This window comes from Dromiciops gliroides, chromosome X (assembly GCF_019393635.1).
Source record: "Dromiciops gliroides isolate mDroGli1 chromosome X, mDroGli1.pri, whole genome shotgun sequence".
In the NCBI taxonomy this organism is placed as follows: domain Eukaryota; kingdom Metazoa; phylum Chordata; class Mammalia; order Microbiotheria; family Microbiotheriidae; genus Dromiciops; species Dromiciops gliroides.
The window spans coordinates 57,913,221-57,932,897 of NC_057867.1; positions in this window are offsets into that span (position 1 = coordinate 57,913,221).

Here is a 19,677-nt window from a genome sequence, read left to right on the forward strand (position 1 = left end):
AGACACAATCTTCCAAATTCAGATCATTTAGAAGACTTCAGGAAAGGTCGGTCTCACTTGGGCAAAAGGGGAGCGCCACACAGCTCAGACAGCTCAGCTCAGCACAGAGGGGATCTGGGCAAGTCAGCAGGAAGCTCTTGGCCACAGCAGAACCAGTGAGGCCCCTTGATCCTGGCTCAGCAAGCTGGTGGCCCAGCAGGACAGTTGTATGATCCACCAGCACCAGCTGAGAGGGTAGGTTCCCAACTTGAGGGCCACCCATGGGACAGGCACAACTGGGACCTGGGATCCCAACACCTGGAGCAAGCATAGGGAGCAAGCCCAGGGTTGTGAGGAATCCACAAGCCACAGAGGCCTCAGAGCAGAAAGCCAGTGACACAGCCCCTATCCCCCAGCACAAGAACCTTGAAACAGTGACCCTTGTTCCCCAGGAGCAGACCTCAACATTTAAAAAATAAGCTGTAATATGAGAAAGAAATAGAAGAGGGCTCTTACCATTGAGAGCTTCTGTGTCGACAGGGAAGAGCTGCACACAAACTCAGATGAGGACAACACTCTCAAATTCCCTACATGTGAAGCCTCAAGAGGGAAGATGATTTGGTCTCAAGACCAAAAAGCCTTCTTGGAAGAGCTCAAAAAGGATTTTAAAAATTGAGGGCAGTGGATAAAGCACCCGCCCTGGATTCAGGAGGACCTGAGTTCAAATACGGCTTCAGATACTTGACACTGTGATGTTTAAAATCTAAATTGTGGTCCCCTTAAATTAGAAGCTTCAGCACCAGTCTTTGGGCATTAAACATTTATTAAAACCTACAGGTATTCACATGGAGTTCAGAAAGTTAAGAAAAGGCTTATCTAGCATAGAGTTCCAGCCTGGTTGGGTTCTTCCTCAAGTCCTTCTCCAGGAGCCTGCTTTAATCAGGAACTCTCCAGCAAGTTGATTGTGGAAGCTTTTTATAGGTCTGGAAAAGAGGCAGTCCTTACACATTGCTTCAAGCTGATTGGTTGGCATCATCCAAATCCATTGGTTTTTGAAGGTGTTTTCAAGTTGAGTTCACAGTCTAGCTTCTGAGAACAATACCTTCTTAAGCCAGGTGTGATTACAATCCAGTTAACTTGAAGTAGGCTAATCAGCAGCCAATCACTCTCACTTGATTCAATCAGTCTAGATTAATCTCCAGGTGGGTCTTTGAGTATCTGCTAAATCCCATTATTTCATCAAATTCCCCCCCTTTGTTTCTTCTAAGGAACAGGTGTTCCTTGATTAAGGGCTAGCCAAGTGTGATTACAATCCAATTAACTTGAAGTAGGCTTAATCAACAGTCAATCACTCTCACTTGATTCAATCAGTCTAGATTAATCTCCAGGTGGGTCTTTGAGTATCTGCTAAATCCCATTATTTCATCACAACACTTACTAGCTGTGTGACCCTGGGCAAGTCACTTAACCCTCATTGCCCCACAAAAAAAAAAAACAATTGAGAGAGAAAGAAGAAAAAATGGGGAGAGAAATGAAAGCAACACCAAAAAAATATGAAAAAAGAATCAGCAGAGGGGCAAGCTAGGTGGCACAGTGGATAGAGCACTGGCCCTCGATTCATGAGGACCTGAGTTTAAATCCGACCTCAGACACTTAACACTTACTAGCTGTGTGAGTCTGGGCAAGTCACTTAACCACAATTGCCTCACCAAAAAGAAAAAAAAGCAATCAGAAGCTTGGAAAAGGAAGCACAAAGATCAACTGAAGAAGACAATTCCCTAAAAATTTGAATTGGACAAATGGAAGCTAATGACTCCATGAGACACCATGAATCAGTCAAACAGAATCAAAAGAATGAAAAAATAGAAGAAAATGTGAAATACCTCATTGGAAAGACAACTGACCTGGATCTATATCCATGAGAGACAATTGGACTCCCTGAAAGCCATCATCAGAAAGAGTCTAGACACCATATTCCAGGAAATTATCAAGGAGAACTGCCCTAATATTATAAAATCAGGGGATAAAAATGTCATAGAAAAAAACCAAAAATCACCTCCTGAAATAGATCCCAAAAGGAAAACTCCAGGGAATATTGTAGCTAAATCCCAGAATTATCAGGTGAAGGAGAAAATACTCCAAGCAGCCAGAAATAAGCAATGTAAATATCATAGAGCCACAGTCAGGATTGCACAAGACCTGACAGTTTCAATATTAAAGGATCACAAGGCTTGGAATATGATATTCTGCAAGGCAAAGGAACTTGGATTGCAAGAAATAATCAAGTACCCAGCAAAACTGAGCATTTTCTTTCAGGGGAAAAGATGGAGATTCAAGGAAATAAAGGACTTTCAAGGTGTCCTGATGAAAAGACCACAATGGAATAGCTCCTTCAGGCAGATTTCAGAGAAAGCTGGAAAGACTTACATGACCTGATGCTGAGTGAGATGAGCAGAACCAGGAGAACATTGTACACAGTATCAACAACATTGTGTGTTGGTCAACTGTGATAGACATGGCTCTTCTCAGCAATATAATAGTCCAAGATAGTTCCAAAGGACTCATGATGGAAAATGCTCTCCAAATCCAGAGAAAAGAACTATGGAATCTAGATGCAGATTGAACCATACTATTTCTATTTTTGTTGTTGTTTTTCTTTTTTGAGGTTTTTCCTTTTTGCTCTGATTCTTCTTTCACAGCATGACTAATGCAAAAATAAGTTTAATGTGATTTTACATATATAACCTATATCACATTGCTTGCTGTCTTAAGGGGGGGGAGGGAGAATAATTTGAAACTAGAAATCTTATAAAAACAAATGTTGAAAACTATCTCTACATGTAACTGGGAAATAATAAAATACTTTTATGAAAAAAAAAATACATCACCTTTCTGATGTCATTGTTCCCTCCAAGAATGAAGGACAAACAACAACTCTCACCAAGGAGCAAGATGGCAAAGGGAAGAATGTACCCATGAGGTGTTGGGGGAGAAATGGCTATACTTCTTCCTATATATTTATAGTAAATATCCCTTTTTGAAAGCTAATTGATGTTAATCAGTCAAACGGAACTGAGGTACTAGCCATTGGCAACTCATGATGTGAGAAACAGTGGAATGGGGATTCTACCTTATAATACTAGAGGAAGAAATTCCAAATCTTTAGGGCTATCCCTAAAATCCTAAGGAGTCAATGTAACCAGCCTGGCTCTAGAATAGTGAGCTCACATTGAGTCTATATACAAATATTATTATATGCCCATTTTATAAATGAAGAAACTGAATTTCAAAGAGAGGTTAAGTAACCACTGCAGAGTCACACAGCTAGTAAGTGTCAGAAGTGAAATTTGAATCCAGGTCCTCTTGACAAAAGTCAAGAAGTTCCCAAAGTTGCATAATTTAGCCACTGCACCACACCGCCTCTCAAAACAAGTGTGTCTTCAGTTCTGTAACAATTTCCATTGCACTGAAATAAAATCCAGATTAATTATTTGCTGGACTTGTGAGATGCTGCAAAAGAAGGATATCCCCAGGGGCAGCTTACTGCAATGGAAAATGCTCTTATCAATTGCCCTTTGGATGATCCTAGACTTCAGTTTTTCAGTGACTGCAACTTTCCTAGACTCAAAATCATGAAAAATCCCTAGAATGAAACTGGTATTTTAAAAAGATAAGCCCTTGTTTTAGGAAGAACTATGGAGTTAATTGAGGCAGGTAGGTGATCAGTGATAGAGCACCAGGCCTGGAATAAGGAAGACCTGAGTTCAAATCCAGCCTCAGCACTTATTAGCTGTGTTACCCTGCACAAATCACAACCTCTGTTTGCTTTAATCCATGAGAGAAGGAAAAGGCAAACCAATCCAGTATCTTTGCCAAGAAAACCCTGTGGACAGTATTCATATGCTATGGTCCATGGGTTCATGAAGAGTCAGACAAAAATGAACAAAAACAGCATGGGGTTAAGTAAAGAATTTTGCAATATTCTAAAGCTAACTGAGCCCACTCTTCTTCTTGTCTCCAAAGAAGCTGCTGGTGATGCAGTGGTTGGAATGCTGTGCCTGGAATCAGGAGGACCCAAGTTCAAATCCAAACTCAGATACTTACTAGCTATGTGACCCTGGGCAAGTCACTTAACCATTGTTTGCCTCAGCTTTTTCAACTGTAAAATGAAGATAATAATAACAACACCTCCTTTACAGAGCTGTCAGGATACAATGGGATATTTTTAAGTGGTTGGCACAATGCCTGGTGCATAGTAGGTACTTTTACTTGTTAAATTGATTAAATCTTTTTCCCTTCATTTCCTCTTGCTCAATTTTGGGCCTAATTCACTGACCACTTGCAGTGTCTGTTCATGATAGAAAACACACACACACACACACACAATACACACACACACACACACACACACACACTAGCTGTATGAGTAGTCTATCCAACTACACCTCTGAACAATAATCATTCTTTATCCCATTTTTTTCCTATGTAGAGAATTAGGCCAAAATTTCTTAAATATTATATATCTCATTTAGGAGGTTCTTCAATGTTTTGGGCCTTGATGAAATCAATAAAACATCATCTGCAGCACCCAAAACAAAAGAAATAGTATGGTTCATTCAGCATCTATACTCCACAGTTCTTTTTTTTCCTGGATTTGGAGATCCTCTTCTATCATGAGTTCCCTGCAACTCTTCTGTATCGTTACAGTGGTGAGAAGAATATAGTCCATCACAGTAGATCATATAACCTATATCAGATTACCTGCTGTCTAGGGGAGGGGGGGAAGGGGAGGGAGGGAGAAAAATCTGAAATTGGAAAGCTTGTATAAACAAAAGTTGAGAAATATCTTTACATGCAACAGGAAAAAAAATAAAATACTTTATTAAAAAAAGTCAAGGCAGAGGAACATTGGGAGAAATTTAAGCTATGATAAATAAAATAATTTTTAAAATTAAAAAAACATCATCTGCAAAAAAAAAAAGATCATTGGGAGGACTCACTGTCTCTAGCAGGGAATGTTAATCTGGGGTCCAATGGAACCCCAATGGACCAATAGATTCCAGGGACCTTATGATTATGAATGGGAAAATTACATATTTATTTTCAATAAACACCAGGGGGCAGCTAGGTGGAGCAGTGGATAAAGTACTGGCCCTGGATTCAGGAGGATGTGAGTTCAAATTGGGCCTCAGACACCTACTAGCTGTGTGACCCTGGGCAAGTCACTTAACCCTCATTGCCCTGAAAAAAAACCCACTAACTGAAATTGAGCACTCCTTTCAATAATTTAACATCATTATTTAGTGAAGGAGTTCATAGGCTTTATCAGACTACCAAAAATGTCTATGAAACAACAAAGTTAAGAACCTCTGGGTCCAGAGAGACTCCTCTTAGACTTCAACTCTATGCTGGATCACCAATATAAGAGTGGTGAACACCTTTGGCAAGCATATGTCATCTAGTTTTATGCCTTCTTTGACATCAATAATCAAACAGTCATATATCAAAGTTATCTTTGTTATATATTGTCAGGACTCTTCTATGATTTTGAAATATGACTAGAAGATATCTTGATGGAGAATAGTCTTTAGGGTGGTATTATTCTGCACTGAAAGAAATGGTATTTTGTTTTTGTTTTTATAGTCAATGAACAATAAGCACCAGTAATCTTGTATTCTCCACATATTTTCACCAATTATGTGATGAAACAGATGTAGAAATTGCTTAGCAAATCTTGCCAGCTCCTTTCTGCTCTCGTCAAGGATGCTCTCAATGTATGTGAAAATTATTCTCATAAAAATTTCATATAGATAGGAAAGTAGAAACATGAATAGATACTTATTAATGTTCTTGTGATCATTTTTGGTAAATATAAGGTCTAAGATTTCTTTTTCTTTCAAATACCTTTGGAATTATGCCCTCAATAGCCTCAAAAGTGTGCTGACTCTGATACTGACCTTTTCTATATCAGCCTGATCTGATATACCTGCTTTTCCTATTTGATTTTCTGCAATGCAGTTTCCACCTTGAGGAATAAGGCAAACCTGGTACTGTAATTTTAGACTGCAAAAGTATTGGCTTCAACTCTTCTTAGAAAAAGTTTCTCACAAAAATCATTACAGATCTTTTCCTTTTATTCTCTGTTTGTTGCCTTCTTCCCAGTTCCATCCTTGGGATGACTTTGCTTAGTTAAGTAGCTTGTGAAGCTTTCTTTAAACGTGTTTTCTTTCCTCCTTCTCCCTTTGTAATGCAGCAGTTCTGCTCTTAATCTCCCACCATCCATCCTTCTTGGTAAGATTTTACACACAATTTACATTCTAAATAGGTGTTGCTATATCTCTCCACTTACCAGGTAGACTGAGCAGGGTTTTTTTTAGGATCTATTGCTCTCATTGTTACAAAAATTGATTAACATCATTTAAATTTCTGCATGAAATTGTTGTAATCAGTGTTGATGTTCTCTATTTTTTGGCTTTAATAACTCACTTAAATATATCACTTTTGAGTTGTTCTAATTGTACACGGTATCTCATTTTTATTCTTTCTTCCAGTTTTGTGTTAATATTTATCTTTGCTCTAATAATTCAGTAATCTGACTACACATAGATAAGTGATTAGAAAATGACTCCCACATCAGTAGCAAGTCATCTCGTCTGTTAAAATAGAATCAATTTTCGTGTCTGTGCATGTGTGTGTGTGTGTAGTTATTTGGTCCTTGCCATGCCTAGTTTCTGAATTTATCTCTAAAAGAAAATATGATGTAGATGAGCCTTGACCTCTTCCATTTTTTGGTATCACACCATATTTTCCAACAAATTATTCTTTCATCACAGCTTGACCTAATAGATAAAGCACTGAACTTGGAGGCAAGAAGGCCTGGGTTCAAGCCCTGGCTTTTGACACACACTAGCTGGGCCATCCAAGGCAAGTACCTTAACCTCTCAACTGTCTTAAGAAACTCTAAATTGCAAAACACATGTTGACATGAATTAAGGGGGAGAGGGGAGTTAGTCAATGTGGGGAATGGGAGTGTACCAAGAGCAATGAAATCACAGTCTGTTCCATAGTTTCAGTCCTTAACCTATGTCCACTTTTTCTTTGATGTCATCAAGTACCAAAAACAAATGCTAATTTAATTTGGTTGGTCTTGGTGAGTTCTTCATAGAATTCTTCTACCTCTTACCCATTCTACTTTAGATGTTCACATAGGAGCTGTAATTATATTTATTTTTTGTTTTTGTAAATCCTTATCATGAGCACTGCAATACTGGAAAACCAAGTGTCCCATGAAATAATGTTTCTTAATGCCTTTGGATGCATGAAAAAATCAACTGCTCCAGCTCCTTTATTTGTCTCTCCAAGGAGGACCTAAGAACTATTTTCCCATTTAGCTACACAATTCTTCTTGTTCACTTATAGTAAGACATAGCTCAGTTCTTCCATTGCCATGTCTAACAGATGGTTAGTGGACAAGGATCTCACATATCAAATAGTATGAGCAAAGTTAATATTTATAGACAGTCTAAAAGTATGATCCTTAGGACTCCCTATTCCCTCTTCTGTCACTCTGTCACCATCCATTATAAAAGCAGAAAGGAGCTGCCCAGGACTCCCCATAATTCTGTATTTTTCTTTGTTCCATGGGTTGACATAGTCAACAAATTCATCACCAAATCACCAGCCTACTAGCAATGAGCCTCCAGGTCCTTAGTTATCCTGCCCCTCACAAGGCAGACAGTTTGCTGCCAGTACCATATGCAAAGCCTATAAAACAAAATAGAACCTGACAGAGTTTGTTATCTACTAGCCTGTGAGACTTATGGTCACCTCCATGTCACGGTGAGATAGCACAGTGCCATATTACTATACTGAGCTTTTCTCCCATAACAATAATATTTTGTTCAATTCATAGACCACAATTTGTTCAGCCATTCCCAAAATGTCACGTTCCTACTCTGAAATGCTACTAAGAATATTTTGGTAAAAGGTCCTTTTTGATCTTTGACATCCTTAAGGTATGTACTGTAAAAATTATTTAACTAACTGGGCCTAATCTATAGACTCCTGGCTAGCTAACTGCTTTTAATTTAATATGGGCCATTTATAAATTCCCACACTTCTTCTTCCAAATTGATAAGCAAATGCCTCTCTTTTTAAAATAATCAAAACAGGGTTTATTTATATGAAACAAACTTAAAATTAAATAGAAATAGAAATACAACCTGACTGCAGTTTTAAACTTTCTCTCCTGCCATTTGCCATCTCTTGCCTGAAGGTATGCTGGCCACTGCCACCCATCTGCACTCCCCTTTCTCAGTCTCCTTTCTCTCCATCAGTCCCCCTTCACTTTCACTGCTCCGCTCCTCTCTCTGTCTTGTGCTTGTAGCGTCCTCTAACTGCAAGCCCCGTCTTCTAGCGTCCCCCCTTTACAACTCCTAGCATCTCTGTAGTGTCCTTTGTACTTCCTCTCACTGAAAGCCCCCCCTTTCACATCTCCCTGTGTCTCTTTTTATTAACCTCCTCTCTCAGGTGAAACTCGGGCTGGCCACCCCAGGGCCATGGCAGAGCCCCCATACTGCGTGTTCCGGGAGCTGGGGGCTGGGTGAAGCAAGCTCCAGCATCCCTCAGGCCTCCCATGCGCCTCCCCGCTGTGTGCATGGGCCTCACCGCACCATGCCCAGGACCTGGGTTTTTGTCAGTGCTGCCTAGCCAGGCTCAGAGGCCCCCTGTAGCTGAAACAGAGAGCGAGGGGCAGCTCTGCTGGGGGAGCCTGAGGCTAATTTTAATGCCTACAATACCTCAAAAGTCTCAGTAGTGACACTGATGAGATAGAGGATGTGTGATCAGTTTAATAACTTTTCTTCTATACAGTTATCCCACATCGCAGAAGTTAGGTATATAGCACTCACCCACAATATGGAAAATCTGTATAAAATTTTTTGTCTCTCCCTTTGTTCCAGAGAAAAAGTCAGAATTTTTTCTTCTTCTTTTAAGGTCGTGTTTATAGTTCCTTATCATAAAACTTGGGTTTATATTATACCATACTATTACATATATGTTATGCATTTCTGAGTTTCTAAACTTTTTCTGTGTTCTCTGCTGGCTTTTGCATGTCATCTGTGCCTTCCACAAAATTCTAAAAAAAAAAATCTCATTTAATTTCTTATGCCAACCCACAATATATTGAAACTGCAATGAGGAAAGTCATGATGTAGAAGGAATAACTGTAATTCTAAACTGTTTTTCAGGTCAGTTCACCAAATGTACAGTTTTACCACCCATGCCTTAGCGTGCCTATCTTCATACAACCCAAAAAAATATTGATTATTTTCATCTTTTCTCATCTTTGTCACATCATTCATAGGATTTAGACCCAGAAGGGACCTTGGAGATGAATGAGTTTCAATTCCTTCAATTTGTTGATGAGTAAACTGAGGCCCAAAGGAATAAAAAGTAACTACCAACTGGATTGTCTTGGGTTCAACTGAATAGAATTCAAATAGAAAACCACATATTGACCATCAGGTGTGGGAATGTATTAAAATATGAAATTTGTCATTGTGAAACAATTCTCTAAGACTAATAAGAGACATCCCCAAAGGGTATTCAGTATTTGGGCCATTGACACTGGCATGAAGCCAGACATTCCTACAGCTGCTTGCTACAAGAAGGAATGGACACACTGGAAGCCTGCTGCTGATACAAGTGAAGTACAGAGAGAACTCCAGAAAGCCTAATGTCCTCATTACAGGAGTTTTATTTAGATTAATGACAAGCTAAGGACATTCCCTTACCAAAAATGACAATGTGTCCTTTGATATTAGTTCTACTTTATTATGAATGTGGAAATTGGCAAAGTCAGCAAAGAATAGCTCATTTGAGTGAATCCAGTCCTTGCTTCATTCCATTCTTTTATAAATCCCACACTATGCTATTTTGGAATCCCATCCAGAGTGCTGCTTCCACAGCCAGCATGCTTGCAGAAAAATCTACTGCTTAATGAATGCAGCTGACAACTTCTATTCATGCCTAAGCCACACCTGCATTGCCAAGCTGTTTGGGGGAAGAGGAATGTTTTTAGAAAGCCCCAAACTATAACAATGGGAATTCATCTTCTGTCGCTGCTATTTTTAACTTCTTGAGGAGCTCTAAGGTTTCAACACGGGTCAAAAACCTTTAAATGGCAATGAGCCAAGCTTTCTGCCATTTTTAATTTAGGGTGGCAGAGGAAGGAATCTAAAAACACACCAAGTCTCACAATGGAAGGGGTGGGGAGGGGGGCAATAACCATTCTTATGTACAGTAGTAACAGGTTTGGGGAGGGGCCAGAAACTGACCCATAGGCTACTAGCATCTCCCATGTATGGCCAGGATCTGTTTTCAGTTCTAGAGGAATTTTGGCATCCAATCCCTTTGGAATGGTGTCTCCATCCTAGACATTCCAAAATGAGTGTCTATAAAACTATGAGACTAAAAAACCCTAGTTTTTCGAGAGACATTCCTTTATTTAGTATTTCCCAAATGCAAGCCCTACCATGTGCCTCATCATAGCATGGAGCTATGTATAAATTCTCAAAAGAAGGAATGGAGGAGAAGAGAGGGAGGGAAAGAAGAAAGAGAGGGAAGGAAAGAGGAATGAAGGTAGTGAAAGGGAGGAAGGAAGGAAGGGAGAGAGAAGGGGCAGCTAGGTGGCACAGTGGCTAAGCACCAGCCCTGGATTCAGGAGGACCTGAGGTCAAATATGGCCTTGGACACTTGACACTTAATAGATGTGTGACCCTGGGTAAGTCACTTAACCCTCGTTGCCCCACCCAAAAAAAAAAAACAGAGGGAGGGAGGGAGGGAAGGAGGGAAGAAAGCATGTATTAAGTACCTCCTTTGTGCCAAGCACTATGCTAAAGTTCTTTGCAAATATGATCTCATTTTATCCATACAATATAACCCTATAAGGAGCTATTATGAAACTCACTTCACAGTTGAGGAAACTGAGGCAGACAGAGGTGAAGTCACTTGCCCAGGATCCCACAGCTAGTAAGTGTCTGAAGCTAGATTTGAACTCAGGTCTTCTTCCTGACTGCAGGCCCAGGATGCTGGTCACTGTATGTCAACTGACTATAACTAGTAAGGAGCTTAGACTATAGAACTGGCTACCTAACTCCTACCTAAGGCAGTGTTCTTTCCTCCAGCCACTATTGTAGCTTTGTAACTAGGCAACAATATGCACCTTAACTTACATGATCAAGAAAGGCTTAACTGAAATGGTTGTGTGTGAAATTTAAATAGGTGGAGTAGGCAGGAAAGGCATTGCAGGCAAGGCAAACTGTGTGAGAAAATGTACAGAGGCAGTGAAGGAGGACGTACAGCTAATGGGGAAAGAACAGACCAGTTTGGCTGGCTCCTGCCTAAGAGTAAGAGCAGATTAGGCTTGAAAGGTGGATGAGGGACAGAATGTGGAGGCCCTTTAAAACAAGGCAGAGGAATTCACACTTTACCTTGTAGACAATGGAAACCATATGGCAGTCGGTGCAGAATGGATTGGAAGGAGTGAGAATGAGGCCAGAGAGACCACTTAGGAAGCTACAGTAATAGTTCTAGTGAGAAGTAATGAGTGTCTGAACAAAGGTGGCCGCAATGAAGGGGACATGATCCATTTCAAAGTAAGGATCTCAGTGACTGATGAGATGTTAAGATCAAACAAAGAGGAATCAAAGGAGATTTTGAGATTTTTAACCCTGGATGATAATGGAAAGGCCCCAATAGAAATTCAGAAGTCAAGATCACAGAAATAACAACAACAACAATAAAAATAACACTGACATTATATAGCACTTTAAGGTTTGCAAAATAGTTTACAAGTATTATTTTATTCTCACAACAACCTTAGGAGGTAGGTTCTATTAGTATTCTGATCAAATAAGGTAACTGAGGCAGACAGAGGTTAAATACTATGACAGGTAAAAATAAATGTGTGTGGTTACCCTATCTGTAAGAATAATATTTTCACAATACCTTGCTCAGGTCTTCTTCACTGAGGCCCAGTGTTCTATCCACTGCAGAAAAGCTGCAATAATATTCCTAAAGGATAGATCAGACCAGTCACTCCCCTTCTCAAGAAGCTTCAATGGCTGCCTCTTGTCTCTAGAATAAAATGTACATTGGTTGTTTTGCACATAAGGGCCTGCATAGCCTGGATCCAGCTATCTTTCCAGGCTGATGGCATATTACTTCCTGCCACCCCATTCCAAACTGCCTTATTTTCTTTTCCTCATATACAATCTCCTACCTTCCCTTTGAATGCTTTTGTACAGGCTTTCTCCCCAGTCCTGAAATCATCTCATTTCTTCACCTAAACGTTTTTTGGCTGAAAGACTGAATGACCTCCACCTTGTGGAACCCCTACCTTCTTTCGAAGTTAGGCTCATGATACCGCTTTGAAGGGGCTTTTCCCCAGTGTCTCCCTTGTTAATTAATAATTCCTGTCTCTTTTATCTATTTTGTATGAAATCATTTGCATACATGTCCTTTCCTGCTTGGGGGTTGGCAGCTTGTACAGAAGACTTTTAAACATATTTGTCTCACTGGTGTCAGAGCAAAGATGCTAAGATTTAAGGCACATTTGGGTCGATCACGTGAGTGGTCTGAGAGACAGGTAGAAATGATGAGCTAGAACTACTGCAAGTAATCAGTCCTGGAGATGTGAAGCCTTGGGAATCAGATAGGAGAAGAAGATCCCAAAAGATCCATCGAGGTCCTATGTTCCAGCCCTTGAGAGCCCAGATTGGCTTCTCCTTCTCTGTGCCTTTCTTTACACCTCCAGCACTTTAGTATGGTGCTTAGCACATAGTAAGCATTTAATACAAATCTTGCCACCTGACCCTATCTTACAACTAAGGAAAATGAGGTCCCCAGAGGAATGGTGACTACCCCAAAGATACACGATTAGCAAATGCAAGTTGTCCGACTTGAAATCTAGTAATCTTTCCATGACTTCCCCTGAGCCCAATGAACTCAGTTCCAATCTTGGTTTTGCTACTTACTACCCATATGACCTGGCACATGTGTATCCCTGTACTTCAGTTATCTCAAATGCAGAATAAGAGGGTCATATTTCACAGCTAGACTCTGGGGTCCCTTCCAGTTCTGGCCTCTCAGCTTAACTCTCCCTGTATAACTATAAAATCTGCATTCTTGGAATGAGGATACAAGACTACTAAGGGACAGAATAGAGAAAGAAGAAGGCCAGCCAGGGACCAGACCTTGGGAAATACAGTTTGACAAACTTGCAGCCTCTAAATATGAATGGGCACAGGGTCACAAGGTATCTCACACTCCTTTGGGTTTTCACAAAACAAAACAAAACCATAATTTAGAGGTGGGGCCAGCTAGCTGGCACAGTGGATAAAACACTGGTCCTGGAGTCAGGAAGACCCAAGTTCAAATCTAGCCTCAATTACTAGCTGTGTGATCCTGGGTAAGTCACTTAACCCCAATTACCTCAAACATCTGGGGCCATCTCCAGTCCTGATGTATATCATGCCACCAGACCCAGATGGCTCTGGAGGAGAGAATGAGGCTGGTGACTCTGCACAGCCCTCCCTCACTTAAATCCAACTCACAGCAAGTCATGACATTACCTCCCAATGTCATAGTCCTCTTTGAGAATGAAGAACAAACAACAATTTAGAGTCAGTGGAGAGCAGCAAAAGGAAAATCAGCCTTGAAACCAAGAAGACCCACGCTCAGGCCTGCCTCTGACAAACACTGGTTGCATGACCCTGGACACATCATTACATTTTTCTAAATTGAAAAGAAGGTGCTAATCTGCATTGGTGGAAAGAGGCTGCTCACATGGGAGTTCCCTATAGCAATGAAGTCATAGGCACAGTCCCTACCCCTTTCCTCATCTTGCTTTAAAACATGAGTCACAGTTACATATCATCTAAAAAATAATAACCAACATTTATATAGTGCTACCCACAGGCAAAGTACTGTGTTAGGTGCTTTATAATTATTATCTCATCTGATCCTCACAAGGAGGTAGGTGCTATTATTATTATCCCCACTTTATATTTAAGGAAACTGAGACAAATAGAGATTAAGTGACTTGTCCAAGGTCACACAGCTAGTAAGTGGCAGAACCAGGATTTGAACTGACTCCAGGCCCAATGCTCTATCCATTGCAGTGCTACCTAGAAGCCAAGTAAGAAATTATGAATGAGTAAAAGAAAAAAGTCTAAATAACCATCACAGAGACCCTACAGGAAACTGGAGGTTAGAGAGTTCAGTAGGGAGCCATAGCATACCTTCACTGAGGAGATAAGGCTGTCTGGTAGGCACATATGGGAACCAAAGTTTCCACGAATCCCCTGTCCATATAAGTAATCTGTTTTGTTATAAGAATCAATATCAAGGTAATAGATGCCCTGAGTTAGTTCGTGTCATCAGGTCCTGGGAAGAACTATATCTTAAAATACAGTCTGAACCACAGGATCCTCATTGGTAAAATGAGAACAATAATAGCACCTGTCTGACAGGTGATTGTGAAGTTAAAATGAGATGCTATAATAAAGCATTCTGCAAACTTTAGTGCATTCTATAACATGCAAGTTATCATTATTATCTTTTGATCCACATCTGAGATTTCACTAGCATTCCTGGTGAGAAAACCCTATAAACCAAGGCAGATAGAAACTTCCCCAGGCTACTGAGAGGTTCTTATTGGCTCGAGATCTCACTCATAGTCAGTTTCAGGAGCAGTACTTGAATCCATGTCTGTCTATCCATTATATGACCTTCCTCTATTATCATCATTATCACTATTACGAACTAGAGGCAGTTATGGCATAATAACTAGAGAACTGGCTTCAAGGAAGGAGGACCTAGGTTCAAATCATGCCTATGGCAAATACTATGTGACCCTAGGAAAGTTATTCAATTGCTCAGTGCTCTAGAAAACTCTCAAGGAAAATAAGTTGCCCAAAAAATACCAACATGCATTATTAGAGGGAGTTGCCTCATCAGGGGCTTCCCTATGCCAGTGGCATCAGAGGTCCAATCTATATCCCCCTATTATTACCAAAGGACCAGAGCCACCACTTTGAGATCTTGGAGAACAAGGAACGGTTGTAATAGGGATAGAAAAGAGCATCAAACAATATTATCCCCAAACTAGAAGATTCCATATTATCTGAAGTATAAGTTGATGAGCTTGACTTTGATTCCTAGAAAAACTCCAAGACATCATTAAAAGAACAGCTTTTGACCATTTGGAAATGGAAGCAATCAGCTAGCAAATCACCATCAAGAACTGGTCAAGCTAGACTAAAGTTATTATCTTTTTGATGATATTAAGAGGATGGAAGATTAAGGCACTGCTGCAGTCACAGTATACCTAGTTTTAAGAAAGACATTTAACAGTCCATTATGATAGCTCTGTGGACAAGATGAAGAAATGTGGGATAGATGACAGTGTAATTAGGTGGGTTTGGTACTGGTAGAATAACTAGAGCCAAAGTATTTTTGTTGTTCAGTCATTTTCAGTCACATCCAACTCTTCGTGACTCCATTTGGGGTTTTCTTGGTAAAGATCATGGAGTGGTTTGTCATTTGCTTCTCCAGCTCATGTGACAGATGAGCTGAAACTGAAGCAAACAGGGTCACCCAGCTAGTAAGTGCCTGAGGTCAGATTTGAACTCAGGAAATAATCCTGACTTAAGGCCTGGCACTCTACTGCAGCACCACCTAGTGGCCTGACCCAAATCATAGGTGTTAATAGATTGAAGTCAATGGGGAAGGTTTCTACTGGTGTGGCCCAGGGATCTATCCTTGTTACTATGGTACTAAATATTCTTTAACCAACAATTTGGCTGAAGACATGGATATGCTTAACAGTTTTGCAGAGGACACAAAACCAGAAGGGATAACCAACATAGTGGACAACAATCAAGATTTTTTAAAAAATGATTTGGGTTATGTACGTTTGAGTTTTTTCAGCTGTACAATGAGGGAGTTGGATTAGATGGTCCCTGAGCTCCCTTCTAGCTCTAAATCTATCATACTATGAGCTTAACAGACTAGAAAAAACTAAGCCAAACCTAGTGAGATTACATTTAATGAGTATATATGTAAAATGTAAAGAAACCCCAGGTGCAAATAGAGAAAGGGAGAAGTAGTTGTCAGAAGGTCACATTAAGAAAAAAAGATATGAAGTATTACATTCCAGTTATCACATGTTAGGAAGGACCTTGACAAATTTGAATGTCTCCAGTGAAAGCCACCAAGGTTGGAGAGAGGTCTAGAGATCAGGCCACAGTAGGATTGCTTGAAGTAACTGGGTTATGTCTAGCCTGGAGAGTAGATGATTCAGACAGGGATATGATACCTGTCTGCAAGTATTCAGAAGGCTGTCATGAGGAAGAGGGATTAGACTCATTCTACTTAGCCCCACAAGGCAGAACGGGGAGCAATGAGTGGAGGTTGCTGAGAGTCCAACTTTGGGACAATTGGCTAAGAGTTACTTGTCCAAAAGCAGACGGCACTGCTTCAGAAGACAACACGAACTCAAGCAGAGAGGCTAGAGGCCCACTTGTTGGGGCTGGGCCATAGAGGATTCTTGATCAGGAATGAGTTGGACTAGATGCCCTCTGAGGTCCCTTCCGCCCCTGGGACTCTGGGATTCTTTAATATGCTGCCAGTATGTGCTGCCAGGAGGAAAGAACGAACATTTTAATGGAGAGGAACACTCTGCTTAACATCTTTAATTGGTTTTGTGAAAACCTGATGTTAGGTGAAATGACATTACCAGCGGCAATAAGTCCCATAGGGACAAGGTGATGAATGAATGATCAGCTTTACAGTATCACAGAAACTTTGCAATGGAAGTTTGGTAATAATAACAGCGATGCTTTAACAAAATGATACAAGTTGAGGAAGTGACATGGGGGTTGTTCCTGTGCTTCTCAACACCCCGAAGGGGCAACGTAGAAGAAACTCTGGTGCCATGGCTCAAGGTATTCTGAGAATTCAAGGGTTAACTGGGGGAGTAGAAACTGGCAGTGGCAGACTAGGGGAGGGGAAGAATAGGCACAAGGAGTGATAATCAGAGTGGCTTGATAGAGGCTCCAGTTCTTCCAGTTGTACATGGTAAAGTAGAGCAGCTGAAGGGAACGATACACATTTAAACAGCTAGTGCCTACTATGAGCCAAGCACTGAGTTAAATGCTTTACAGATATTATCTCTCTTGAGTTGATGAAGAGCACATTGATGCAAACAGAGGATAAAAAGACTTCAATTAATGTGCTGAAGCCACTGTAGGGAACCTGGTAGGCCAACCATGCCTAAATAGTGTGAATAAGATTTTCCCCACCCCTTAAAGATAAGTAATTTAACTATGGTAATAATCAGTATATAGACTACAGATTGTGATTTAATATATTTAGGTATTCTTTAGTAGTTTAAGTAAATAATAATGGAGCAAATAAGACAGATATTAGTAGTGCTTATATAAATGCTATATTGTAAACTGGTCTAGAAATCACAGATCTATATCTATCAACTCAATTCCAATTGTGGTTAGGCATCTACCAATCAGCTTAAAGGTAAAGGAACAAAAATAATCATTTTTGAGCTAGAATGGACCAATCAGAGCTTGAGGAAAAGCCACTTAATGGACCCTAGGTAGAATCCACTATAGGTGGATCCATGGGTTATCAACTTGAGACTGATGGTTCTTTCACTCTATTTTATAATTACTATATATGTATCACTTGGATTGTGTTGTGGGAGGAACTTATAGGGTATAAATATCCTTGGGTCCTGAGGCTCAGGGTGTTTTGGTCCTAGACCTGAGACCAGCTTTATTGTAAGATAGGCCTTTTCTCAATAAACCTATTTTCTACAGTCTGGAGACTTTGGTTTTTCTTCATCTGACCCTGCAACTTAGAAATTTTCGTGACAATAGAAGGGTCCAGTATGACCATGTTTTCTGAAGGCCCCTGGATGCCCAAGAAGCCCAGCTACTTCTGGTCTTTAGAGGGTCTCTGAAAAGTGCTACTGTCCTTGAGTGAGAAGAAAAGAGATACTACTGGGATGCTTCTACAAGCAGGTGTTCAACAGGAGAGATGAAAGGCAAGAGTCAAGCATAACCAAAAGAGAAGATAACTGGTACCCTGGCACTATACAAGCCTCCTCCCTTCCATGCAGTGAAATGTCTGACAAACCTGGTGCCAACACGATGCAGAAGGAATAAAGAAAGGAAGGTGGTTAATGCCACCATCTCCAAAGTAGGCCAGACTTTGTGGCCTCTTGCCCCCCCAAAATGTTGTCTTTGAGCCCCTGAACTTAAGCTTAGTACAATGTTTAAAAACTATGGGGAAAGAAATAGATTCTGGTTTTGCATGTATAAACACAGCTGGATGTCTCTGTCCTCAGCCCCATTCTGTTCAATACTTTTATCAATGCCTCTGCTTATCCAATCAGGGCATGATGTGGAGCTGGGAGGGATGGTAGCCAATGTGCTGGCTGACAGAATTAGGCTCCCCCAAATCTCAACAAACCACAACCATGAGCTGAATCTAAGAAGATGAAGGGCAGGGGAATCAATGTGATCCTCATTCACTGAAATATTAGAAAACCATGATTTCAGCCTAACACTCCCCCCACCCTTCCCTTTTACCTAATAAATTCCAGTTATATCCTGTTGATTCTAGGATCAAATAATGATGTTTAACATTGAAAATTTTTTGCAGTCTGACTAACATTACATTTTAGTTCCCCTTCACACATACTGTGGTCTCGCCAAACTGGTCTTCTGAATGTGAACACTTATGCTTGAATTTTCAAGTGGCATATGAGGGGCAACTTGACTTTCATGTGAAGAAGACCTGTTGATTTTAATGGGTACTGTAACAACCATGACCTTTGAGTGGGAACTGAATAGAGGAAACATGTGAAGAAGGGGGAAGGGCATGGAAGAAATGGCATCACACTCAACAAGGTGAAGCTGTTCCCTGCCACCAAAGCCAAGCCAAACCATCCCATGCCAAAATTCACCTGGTGAGGCCGTACATCTCTGAATCATTAAATGCATGAACTCAAAAGGAGCAAGGTAAGGTGACCCAAAGGACAATAGAGAGATGCTCAGTGGATATAAAAAGGCAGTAGCATGCTTGCAATGACGACTTATCCACAAGAAGGGGAATAAAAGAAATAACTGAAGTCACGTAACTGGGAACAGAAGTAGGACAGTCAAGCTGGGACAGTGAACAGTTTAAGTATTACACTGGTACCCATGAACTACTGAAAGAAATGGAAGAAGGCCTTCAAAGCATTTGGTTGGATCCTCTGTGGGACACTTCTGGGAAAGAATTGCTCAGGATGAGAAAGGATGGCTAGGATGTCTGCAATTAGAGTGGACAGAGGGCTGGACTTCGAACCACATAACCTTGGTGGAAGGGAATCTTGTCTCAGCCATGTAAAATGTGTAATCGTGGGCAAACCATTTAATTTCTCAGAGGCTCCATTGGTTCATCTGTAAAATGAGGATAATAATAATACCTGCACTATTTCCCCCAAGGTTTTACAAACCACAACATGAGTTCTTTTATTATCTCTGTTGCAGGCACCATCATTTTTCTAGTCACCCAGTTCTGCGAACTCAAAAGTTGACCTTTTGTTTCTTCACCCACTTCCCCCCCTAC